Source organism: Octopus bimaculoides, chromosome 4, assembly GCF_001194135.2.
Source record: "Octopus bimaculoides isolate UCB-OBI-ISO-001 chromosome 4, ASM119413v2, whole genome shotgun sequence".
Classification (NCBI taxonomy): domain Eukaryota; kingdom Metazoa; phylum Mollusca; class Cephalopoda; order Octopoda; family Octopodidae; genus Octopus; species Octopus bimaculoides.
The window spans coordinates 71,411,904-71,425,158 of NC_068984.1; the positions used below are offsets into that span (position 1 = coordinate 71,411,904).

Consider the following 13,255-nt stretch of genomic DNA (forward strand, 5'->3'; position numbering starts at 1 on the left):
TATATATATATATATATATATATATATATATTATATATTATATATCAGATATTTCATATATATATATATATGTGTGTGTGTGTGTGTGTGTGTGTGTGTATGTATGTATGTGTGTGTGTGTGTGTGTGTGTGTTTGTGTGTGTATGTGTGTGTGTCTGTGTGTCTGTGTGTGCAAACAGTGGTTGATTGTAGATTTAATCGGAATAAATTGCCGTAAAGAAAATATTTTGTATAATATGCCAAAACAGGTTTAATTAAAAGGATTTATGAAATTCGCATATACAATGTTGATTCTTTGTATCCTTAGTTTCTATTATACTGCAGTAACCATTGAAATATGTGTTAAAGAAAGCAAACAAAATGAATTGTTCCAAATATGGCTACCACTTAATCATATAGCAGCTGTGTTTCTTAAATGGGAGAAATTGTTACAGGTGGCATCCGTGCACAAAATAATTCCAGGGTGCCAGCACATTTTATATAAATGAGTGCTGGACGACAAATATACCATCTTTTAGAGATATATTTGCAACTGTTTCATTTGTCATTGTGACAAAATATATAAATCAAAATACGCTATGTCGGCAGATATCAATTATGCTAACAGACAGCTGACAACATAAACCTAATAATACTAGGTGTAAACCATGCGTTAATGTGTATGAGTCGTCTTTACCTCGTGCAATGTTAGCTTATTCTGAACAGTGGCTGTATGGTAGCCTATCGCATATGTGTGTGTGTCTGTGTGTGAGTGTATGTATTTCTGTCTGTGTTCGTTCTCTGCACCACTTGACAACTGGTGTTGGTTATTGTCTGTTTCCCTGTTTTGTAGTGATTCGACAAGGAGTGTGAAAGAATAAGCACAAATCTTAAAAGAGCAAACATATATAAGGTGGTCGATTTGGTCGAGGAAAACCTTTCATGACTACAGCCCGATGATTGGAACAAGTAAAACGAGATAAAAGAAAATAACTGTAATAAATATTTCATTGCATTAAAACTTTAAGCAAGTTAAACATCAGTTATTCATCTTAGTCTTTCATAATCAAAGAATAAAATATGTTGCTTACAAAATTGCAATAAATAGTGGAAAATGTGTGTCGTTTTGAATCAATTATGATAATAAGAATGACATTATCTTTTAAATTATATATAATGAGTAGTTCCTCACTCTGTTTTAAAGTTAAAGTATATTCCAAATGTACCAATTCTCTTTAATAGTTCTGAATCATGTTACCAAGTATCCTACACAAGCTCTCATGCAATTAGTAAATAGTTATTTGACCAAAATCAAATTTATCATAATGCCTTTAAATATTTTAGTACGCAGATTCAAATTTGCATAAGATATTATATTAGCTAATGTTAGGCGAAAGGAAATTGCAACAAAATGGCCTTGTAATTATTTTAACTAGCATGTATGTATTAGAATGACTATTTTTCAAGAAGCGCATTTATGTTTTGATAGGTGATAATGCATTTTAGCTTCTTCAGAAATAAACTTGTAACAATGTGTAAGTGTATGTTCTCGTCTATGTGTCCCCGTGCATATGAGAGATTTTGTGAGTGACAATGTGAAAATGTGTGCGTGTATGCAATGATATTTATTTATTTGCTGCATTAAGTGTATCTAGTAATATATTTTTTTCTCAATGATCCGATTTAGTGGATCGTATATTTTCGGAGATCTTCATTGCAAATAACAGTTAATGTTGGAATAATGATCAAATCAAAATATACCAGGTTATAAAGGAACATCTCAAATGTTCATATCTCTTTACATATACCTCATTAATTTTATAACCAAATAGTTAAAATGCAATTCCTAAGTTCATGAAGTCGTAAATTAGAACATATATTTATATGTTTGTCTGCGTATGTATATATGTGTACATATATAGCATATATATTAGACATATATATATATATATATATATATATATATATATATATATATATATTTGCGTATGTATATATTTATGAATATATGTATATATAAATATAGATAAAAATAAATATGTATATATCTACATACATATGAGTATAAAACAGGTTACAATAGAGATGACTTTAATATAAAACTCCATCAGGTAGAATGTGTAATTAATATGATAATAATGTATCAGAATAGAATGTAACATTAAATTATGAACCACTTAGAAAATTAAACAACGACAGAAAATCACATGCTGAACAGTAGAAAATATTTCATGCTAAGATTTTAGATTTAGTTGAGCTTTGTTAATTTCATACCATATGCCATTTCTCTATGATCCTCTTACATTCTACCAAGATGACTTTAAACTGTTATTGCATTCTTGATCTTTCTGATTTCTAAGGATTGATATCGATGCGTATGAGTCTGTTTGGAAATGTAATTCTTGAACATTTAAGAGGCAAATGTATCTTATTATGTTTTGCATATTTTGTCCCACTTATATTTACCTTGCATATGATTAAAGAGAATGGACACAATTTTCTGAAATATGTGTTTTGAATGCATTTCGAGAAAGTGATTTGCTGATGTAGGTTTTGTAAGATAGTAAAATTGTATTTTTTCACGAAGTCGAAAATGCAGTAAATATTACTTATAGCATTATCATGGGGCTATTTTTCCATGATATGGTAGTAATTGCTTTCGAGGCCACTGAGAAGTATTTTTTGGTCATGCTGTTAAATTTCAGTTTTGGAAATGCTTCAAGCCGAAAACATAATTCTCATTTAACTATACGAAATTGTGTGCTAATTCTGAAATTTAACGCCACTGGCGGCTTTATACATGCTTCCCAATAATCAATGTTAATCTTGAATTATGAGTTTTCAGAAAACAACCCCTAGTATTTGTAATTTCTCTCTAAATTATGATGCAGCTAATTCTAAATTGTTGCAATCAAATAAATAGATAATGTATGAAACGCTGAGCCGTGGTTATATAATCAACGTGTTAGTCAGACACAATATTAAGAATAATATAGAGATACGAAATTCACACTCAAAGCAACTCCTCTAAGTCTACCATTATATCTACCGTTGATGGAAAGGTTAGGTTGCTGGGAAACAATAAGATCCGCTTCTCTTAGGCAGACAAATTCACTAATAAATTGTTTGAAATAGGAAGATAAAATGTCCGATAATTACACAAAAGATAAAACAAGAATAAGTTGCTTTCAAGATAAGAACTCATATAGTTATGATACTAATTCTTACATCGTACTGATTCCTTCAATATTATTTCCATGACACTTGTGGTGTTGAATTACAGAGAGATTGATAACAACAGCACGAAATATTTTGCCATTCTGGCATTCTAAGGCTAATGTATTCTATTTGGGTCCAAAATATTTAGTATTAGTTGACAAATGAAACGTGTTACAACAATGGAATATGTTATCAATGTGTACTAGGTGTGAGATGGTTAATGCATAATTTATTCATGCGTTTAGAAGTAGAAATAGGTAGCATAAATCGTGTCACGTAAAAGAAATTAAATGATACGATGAGAGAGACCTAAATACGAATCTGTGAAACAAAATATTGTAATTGACAATAGTGTTGGTGAGTGTGAGGTTTATACAAATTTATTCCTAGTATCTAAAAATGATAGAGCGTACACATTCTATGAAGAAGCGGTGGTGCATAATTGAACAAACTGTAAGTAAACATGTATAAATTCATTGGTTTATAAACAGACAGAACATGCTGGAATAATGCCACTGTTAATTTGCCATGCAGCTGTATTAGACAAAACACAAAATTCACTATTTGATCGTAATGTACACTGATGACATTATATGTGTAAAAGCTCTTTACTGCATTCAAATTGGAAGTTATAAATATGTAATGAAGAAAATCAAATTCTCAGAACAAATTCCTCGTCATTCACCGTACTATCAATACTATCGAGAGGAACTACCCCAGCTTGACTAAATTGTGGATCTCTTTCGTCGCATAAGTATCAATAAAGAAATATGAGTTAATTCGAAGATGAAGAGTTGGCAGATTTACCAGGGCATTTGATAGATCATCATATGTTATTTGTTATGGAGCTAGTTCAACAATGATTTTCATTCACATAATTTCAAGAAATACAATATTGAGGTTGCAATTTCTTTCTCTATCTCTGGTGCCCGGATTCCGTGAAAACGATCTAGTGGAACGCTCGCATAACATTCTTCATTGAAATCGGAAAAAAAAAACAGGGCATCAGCTTGAATATTTTCTCGTACTTAAACATTGGTAAGACTTCGATGACATAGCACATCCGGTATACACTGCAGCACAAAATCTAAAAAAAGACACTGTTTTTGTTGAACCACTCATTTTCTCCCTCGATATTATCCATCAATTTTCATTTCTGGCTACACCACATTGCCTTCTGCCTTGCATTCATCTGGATGTGTCCAGTTACATTGGCAACTTTTGTATACCTCCTCTGCTGTTGCTGTTATCCTTGATCATGGATGTCCAAGCTATTTGCTCGACTTTATACTACTCTACAGAAAGTGGGCTGTTTGAGCGTGTTGTTATCATTTTGAAAATCGCTGCATTGCTTTTAATATTGAAATCAAGCGTGGCCATTTGAGTTGTCATGCTTTCTATATCAACAAAGCTTTACGGCACATACGAAATAATGACACCCATTTCCTTCATTAAGAAAAATATTTAATACCCTCATATAAGTTCTCTCGGTGATCGAGAAGGTAGTAATAACGAACTGAGACTCTTAAGAAGATAATCCATAAGCTTGCGATTGAATCCAATGGCAGTGACTCAAGTAAACCTATAATTCTTGAAATCGCTTCCTAGATTCTTTAGCAGCTGCCATCAGATTCTATATGCATACTTCCATCATAATTAGGAATACTTGTATTGAAATTCAAAACCTGGTTCTTGTACTATTTCAAATTCCCATATGGTTTTTCGGCGTAAAGATAATTAATGTATAGAAAATAAAGTAATTTTGATATTGTATGAATAATAAGAGGTATGTAGCTGATTGCCAGCATATACGAAGCATGGAAGTTGGGAAATAAGTGCTAAACGTGAGAAATACATAATATATTTATAAAGCCAATTCCATATCTTGGGTGCGATCCACAATAACAAATAATCCACTTTTTTCATGCTGTTAATATACAAGTTTCACTAAACCTCATTTTCCGTATGTAAATACATCTGTAATGATCCTCCTAAGTTAAAACGCGACATATAATAATGTTTACAAGCACTACAGCTATGCTGTAACGCCAGCCATTTCTGCAGGAAAGTGCAGAAATAATCATACCTATTTTCTTTTTGTATCAGGATTTCATTGAAAACACACACACGCGTACACACGCGTACACACACGTGCACACACATAGAGGCACATACTGTACGTCTACAACAATTTTTTTCAAAATTATTTATTTATTTGCTAACCCGTTCTTGCCTAATTCCGCATTCATATGCTAAATTCTCTTGTTACAGGCTACATCCATAGTCTGCTTATCACTAATAAAGGAAATAATTAATTGGCTTGCTGGTTGGTTATAAAATGTGATAGAATATGATCAAAAGAATCCGAATAAGGTTTTCTAAACAGTAAAACGCACAACACAGTGCATTTGATTTGAGCAAGTCATATTAATAAACATTGCTAATACTCTCAAACAGTTCTTACAATATTAGGCTTTACGACGCCTCAATAAACAGACTTCTGTTAATTGTCCTTCACTATGCACAATAGTTGGTCTGAATATAAGTTATTTATGAAACAGAACTAATAATATATAACAATGATTCATTTCTAAGCCTTAGCTGTCGGCTTCCAAATAAATATAAGTTCTCGGGGGTTTCAAATGCGAGAAATCGTATCAGGTGTTCGTTTACCGATTCTATTGTGTATTACATAGAAATGAATAATAATTACAATGATGAGATATACGTAATGAAGCATAAATAGTTTCTTTTATATTGCAGACGAAAGTGCCTGGATTTCATTAGTGATCAAGTTATTTAATGTAGTTTAATTGCACCGCATTCTAAATATATACAATTGTACTATCTGAGTAAAAAAAAACGGGGTTACAAAAGTTTAAACATCTCACAGGAATATAATATTCCGTTTAGGAGACACATTTTAGTAATTGTTCCTGAAAATTTCAGTTAATTCCTGTCTCTGTGGAGAGGCTTATCCATGTGTATGTTTACTGTGCTATACTGTGAAATATATATACTAGGGTGAATTCTAATACAAAGATATATGTATAGCACATACATGCACGGACACACACACACTCGCTCACTCGCACACACTTATTCACACACATTAATGTTTGTTTAAATGCAAAAAATATGTATAAAAAGGGATTATTCAACGATTTTTAGTAGTGTATTATTAACCATCAGAAAGAAAATGTTCACGTGGTAAGGTTTTATTGGATAGGTGGAGCTATGATAATTCTGTGTAGTGTAGGTACAATGGTAACGTCGTAGAGTACAAGGATGTATAGCAGAGAATATGTGGTATGTGGGTGTGTGCTGTGGCTTAAATAAGAATGTAAAGTAAAATTATGTCTTTCGGTTGGATGATAGGATTTTCTTACTGTTTAGTGTTCGACAGACTAGAAATTAAAGGTGCAGACAGTTGTGTCAAATTTAAATCATGACATTCTTATGTGTAGATATATGTCTCTGAGGTGTTCCACGGTTCACAAAGTTGTAGAATGCTTCTGGATGCGACGGTTCAACAGATAGCTTAGGTACGACTGGGTTTAGAGTGAAGCTTTTGTATGAAGAAACTTTAAACTGCAGTTTCCTCGACGTTTACCATTCAGGAGACAACGTTAGTTTAAATAATTATTAGGGTCGTAACTGCTATGCATACACACATATGCGTACATAGATGCTCTTGCGAAATATGGACCTTCACGCATATGCGGGTGCTCAAACACACATATACATACACAAACATGCATACACCAGCAGGCATTCCTTTTGCCATTAAGGTCACAATTCTCACTTCCAGTCAGTCATAACTGGAACATATATACTTACACTTATTTTTCACTACTCCTATTTTCCCTGTATTCCTCTTTTCCTTGTCTATCTCCGGAGTTCCCCTTGTACTCGACGTGGGTCTATGGATGTTTTTATGCTTGAAAAATCACACTATAACCTTTATGTATACTTGCACTCTTGAACTTACTTTATAACCTTTTTCTTTCTTCTGTGAAAATCAACTGTTGTGTGTTTCTGTGTGTGTGTGGTCGTTTATATTTGTTGCTGGAATTTTTTTTTGCCCAGGGAAAAATCTTTGGTGTAGCTCTCACTAGATCTTTTGACTAAAGTTATATGTATACACAGCTGACCAGAGCATGTGTGTGCCTCATTACAAATAGTACATCCAAACCAGCTCTGCAAGTATGCAACTTTAATTTGAATGTAACATCTGTAGCATTTAAGTGAACTGTTAGATATATTTCTGTGCATCAGTTAGAGGATAATAAATCATACAGTGGACAAAGAATACATTTTAGAGAATTACAGAAAGTGAATTGTGATGTAGAGGCAGATTGTATCATTGTTATGATAAAGATAATGTGTTGTAGTTTCATAATTTTGAAGCTGTTTCGTTGTTAAGGTAACAAAATTATATTTATTATATTGCAGGTGTTAAGATTACAATTTATTAAAAAGATAATCGTATTTACATTAATAATTTATACGACAGTGAAATTAATCACCCTTTAGTATTTATGTTTGCATATTGTAGACACTAAAAAGAAAATTTACTCAAACGAATGTGACTTTTAGGAAAAGGAAAAGAATATAATGATTGTAAAATGTGGTAACTTGTAACACATAATATTAAGTAGAATATATTTTCTATAGTCTCTGAAATGAGATAGTGTCTTTTATTTGTGTTCACTCACTTGCATCCTGAAATCTATAGTGTTAGTTGTTGTTTACTAATTCTAAACAGTATTTGAAGAGTGTAGCAAACATTTTTTTTTTTTTGCTTCGTTTCCATCTCAGCAATAAAGACACACGTCTAAGATGAAAAGCGTCAACTACATGAATATTCGACAATGTGCCTTGTCATTTATTTTCCAATGAACCATTGAATTTTATTGACAATATATCACGATTTCAGGGACAAATGAATACAATTTCTACCCGGCCACACAGAGGCTATTTATAGTTCGTTAGAAGTCACTGTTTGTTCTGAGCGAATAACAGATATGGTATATGATATGGAGGAGCGCACCCTTCCGCAGACTACAGCGAAAGAAGTGAGCACAATACTGTTACACTTCTAACTTTGTCCCTCTATGTCGTAAGTAGTTTATTATTTAAGACTTATAAACATGTTGGCCACATGTGTAACAACATGCCAGTGATAACATGTGAATTGTTGATCACTGAACCATCGCATTCTCATTTGAAATTCCGTCGTAGTGGAAAATTCGTGGGGGTTTATAGCACTCCCTTGATTACTTTAACGGAGTTGATACTATTTCAAGATATCGGGTTATGTGTTTAGTTTGAGGAAGCCGTCCAACAATGCTGGAGTTTCGGAAAAGATATATGGATATTGTATCTCGTCTTAAGCAACTATCAAAAAGTAAATGTTCCTTAACTAAATAAAAGTAGCATAGTCGCCAAAGAAGGGTGTAAGGAAAGATAAAAATTGAGAGCTGTAACTGTCACCGAACATTATTTAATTTTGTCTTGAGCGAATCATTGAAGTAAGAACTAAGAAGCCTTACTAACTTTCAATGCAATAAATCCCGAACACAACGACTATGAAAATAATATAACCGTTTTAAAGCTGACATTAGAGTCGTAATTGTTTTCTACACACAAGTGATTTACTGCTGAGGAATAAACAAGCTCTGGTGATTAAGATCATATTTAATCGAGTTTATTATATAAAAGAAATGTTGAAAAATCAAGAAAGTATTTAACATTACAGGGACGAGTGTACTGAGATAATATATAAAACTAAACATCTCTAAAAAAATGCATATCAAGCAAAGTTTAGTAGAAGAAATATAGCCGTTTCAATAAGTTGGTGTAGATACAGAGAGACGTCTACGTTTATCGAAACTAGACTTTTAAGCACGTAATCTTTATAATTGTAGATGTTTCACTTTACTTATCCTGCCACTTAAACTTCCAATGTTGATCATTCAATGAATAGATACTAATTGAAAGTCATCAAGCAGTAAATGGAAATAGAGATATGTTTCTGCGGAATATGAAAGGAGGAAATATTTCTGTTTTCTTTAATGAAGGAAATTACTTGCATAGGTGTCGTCTATCTCAGACAAAAGTAAATAGATAAATAAATAAATAATATATGGGATTTTAATATTTGTCGATCTTTCAATATATGACTATATGCCTAATTTCTTCCAAAACCTATCGCCTACTTTTCAGACCACTCAAAATATTTAAAAATCATTAATCAAGGATTTACCTTCACGGATACCATATAATACAATTATATATCCAAATCATTAAGCTTCTACAGATTACTTCGTTTTCGCGTCTTCTGAGGTTCATTATATTAATGATAAGACACGCACTAGTTCTGTTTTACTTGTTTTTTTCAAATACTCAACCGTTTAAGCAATAAACTAATCGATTGCTTGATTAACCATTCGGTTAGTCCTGATATCCTGAATGGGGACGGAAGGACACTCACGAACCTAGCGGAATGATAGAAAGACCGAAGGATTAATTAAACAATCTACTGGTTAATTGATTATGTAGTGTAATAGTTAACTATTTGTAATAAAATAAGTGAGATAGAGCATTTGCCTGTGTCTATTATGAGCAGAAAGACTCTTCCATGATACAGCAAAACCTGTTTCATCACTTGATTGTACATCAAAAATCTAAAAAACTAAATGACAGAAAAACATATCTTACAATAGTAGGATAATATAAATTCCTGTAATCATCGGCAAAATATGTTTATTATTAAATTCATTTCCAATATAACATACGTACGAAACCGTAAACATTTCAATGTTTTAGATGCTGTGTAACATATCCTCTTATCGGAAGTTTACATGCGAATTCCAAGTGACAATGTAAAATACAATACGTAATTATGCATTTTTGTCTTAGATTAAATGCTTCGTTCAAGCACGTAGAATTCCTTTATATCTCGGTATAGTTAATAGGTGAATGGGAATGTATTGAAGACTTCACAGGAAGTATAACACCCTTACATAACTGGTTACTGCGTTTGCAAGTTTTTCTGCGATTAGAGAAAGTAAAATAAAGAAATATTGGCAAATGTTGAATAAGAAAACGAATTGTTGGTGCGAATTAATTAATTTTTAAACATTAATCAGTTGTACAAAATGCAAAATTATGCAATTCACTATTCCTATTCAAATATATTTAACTAAGTATTCTATAGTACAGTGAATAGAATTCATTCATATTGTGCTCTCGTCTGTGGAGGCACAATGGCCCAGTGGTTAGGACAGCGGACTCACCGTCATAGGATGACGGTCTTGATTCCCAGACGGGGCATTGGGAGGGCTTACTGAGCGAAAACACTTCAAGCTCCACGAGGCTCCGGTAGGGGTGGTGGCGAACCCTGCTGTACTATTTCTCCACAACTTTCTCTCATCCTTTCTTCATATTTCTGTTGTACCTGTATTTCAAAGGGCAAGATTTGTCACACTCTCTGTCACACTGAAACTCCCCGAGAACTACGTTAGGGTTACACATATTTGTGGAGTGCTCAGTCACCTGCACGCTAATTTCACCAGCAGGCTGTTCCGTTGATTGGATCAACTGGAACCCTCGTCGTCGTGACCGATGGAGTGCCACATATGTGGGTATATTTATTTATATATATATATATATATATATATATATATATATAATTGTATTCTTTTGTTTGTTTCAGTAAGTTGACTGAGGCCACGCTGGAGCACCGCCTTTAATATATAAAAGTCAACTTTCTTATGTCATTTCCTATCTTAAACATCTTTCACTCTTTGTAGAGTTTATGGAAGAATATCTAGTAAAGAACATGTTTATTACATGCTCATTGTGGTGTAGCAACTGAGTTACTTGTGTCTCTTATTTTCCTTCGTCTTCTATTTTGCGAAACTCTGTGCCATATTTTAGTGTGACTCAATATTTTTAACGATCATAACTTCTATGAGTGAACGAGGTAGCATCAAATATCAGTCGAGTGCCTAAAGAGATCAGAAGAAAATCTTTTTAACGATATAATAATATAAATAACTCCAAACACATGGGCTTCAAATTTTGGCATAAGGTCTGGAATTTCGTAAGTCGATTACATTACCCCCAGTCCTCATCTGTTACTTATTATATCGACCCTGAAAAGATGAAAGGCAAAGTTGACCATGATGGAATTACAACTCAGAATGTAAAGACAGACGAAATATTGCTATGTATGTTGCCCTTGCGCTACCGATTTCGCAAATGCCGCCTTAGTAAATACAAATATATTGTGCTAGGAACATGGACTCTGATGTCTGGAGGGTATTTGACCTGGGATCTGCTGAATCAGATCTGACCTGGCGCTAAAGGCAAAACCCATATTCGTGAGAGACTATATTGCATTGTGTCCAGTATCTTAAATGTCTCAACATGTATAATGATGTTCACTCTTATCTACACATTATAATGCGTTACATCAAAACATATCTGCACAAAACGATTGCTTTAGACAATATTACTAGAATAGATTTAACATTCCACAAGGAATATGCTTTCTATTGTTGTAGTATTTAGCAGAATTCTCGTTGTATATAATTTACCTTATTGTAATACGTGTTTTGTTTAATCTCTATATGTATCTTGCACACAAAGCTTGCCTTGAACATAACAGATTCCATAAATATATTTTTTAACGAAATTTTAATTGTTAGAAATACAATTAGATGCAGCTTCTCTGTTATTTGAAAATGTCTTCTTGGCTTAGATTTTCTGCAATGACACTGATTGAAATTCTAACAGCAATGTGCTAACAGATAAACAACAACAAGGGCAACAATAACAAAAAGGTCAACAACAGCAACTACATCATCACCAATAACCAGAACAGCAACTGCAAAGCAACAATAACAACAGAACTAGTGGCAGTAAAAGTTCTATTATACCTATAACAAGAGTTTTCATTTTGTGTTTTATCTTTTCTATATATTTATCAAATATCTCTGTGAATAATGCATTTGTTTAAATAATTCAATACTTCACAATACTTCACAAGTTATTTATAATCCTGCAGAAAGCGCTTCCTATGAATATCTCTAAAGTTTGTATGTCTTTTATATTCTAAAGATCAAGAACATTAATGATGTATTGTTTTGCTATTTAGTTTGTATATTTAATTTGCATATTGGCTTTTGTTCCAGGCGTTTAATCGTTAGAATTCTGCAATAATGATTTATTATAATACATTTCTAAATTTATTGGAGAATATCCTTTGATTAAATATTGGAAACAATGAGTGTTAATCAAAGCAAATGAATACTGGAAATTGGAATATTCATTCTGAAATTTCTGAATGACGGACAAGATTTTTTATTGCATAATAATATAATGAAACATCCCTAATTTATAATTTCACAAATAAATATACGTTTCTGCTAAACAGCCAGAATTGAAGCAACATGTCATGTTTAAGGATACATGCTTCAAATTTTACATATACTTAGATTCCATGGACCTACTCTATGTATGGAGGCATTATGGTTTAGTAACTAGAACGAAAAATGAATAAATAATAACGAGAAAAGATAACATCAGTGCGGATACTTTCACGAGAGAGGTGTCAAGGCGCATGAGAAATTACCAAAGAAAACGGTTTGATAAATACATAATTAATTATGGAAGGAAGATGCAAATAATAATACATGCGTTATAATGTGATCACTACCATTCATGATTTTTTCGTTGATCAATCCAAAAACAACACAACATTGAAGTAAGCATTATTTTTTTCCCAAACGTATATGTTTGCATACTCAGGAGAGAGAATAAAATAACATTAAATTTTGTCATAATTACGCACCCAATGTTAACGAAATCTAAGTAAGGATTTTAAAGCACACAGTTGTACAAAAATCGTGCAGACTCACACTCATACACTCACACATACAAACATAGACATACACACACACTCATATATATATATATACACATACATACATATATACATACATATATGTGCGTATATATATATATATATATATATATATATATATAT

General features: G+C 32.4%; 1 long non-coding RNA gene across 4 annotated transcripts in view; it reads right to left on the reverse strand.

Annotated features, from left to right (window-relative positions):
- Nucleotides 1-13,255, reverse strand: part of LOC128247595 (uncharacterized) — a 137,815-nt gene that overhangs the window by 61,217 nt on the left and 63,343 nt on the right. The window contains exon 4 of one of the 4 annotated variants that reach the window (XR_008263939.1): nucleotides 10,156-10,255. The exons of the other annotated variants lie outside the window; for them this stretch is intronic. This is a non-coding gene — a long non-coding RNA (uncharacterized LOC128247595). Of the gene's footprint in view, nucleotides 1-10,155; nucleotides 10,256-13,255 lie in introns of those variants that run through there. 4 annotated transcript variants of the gene reach the window in all.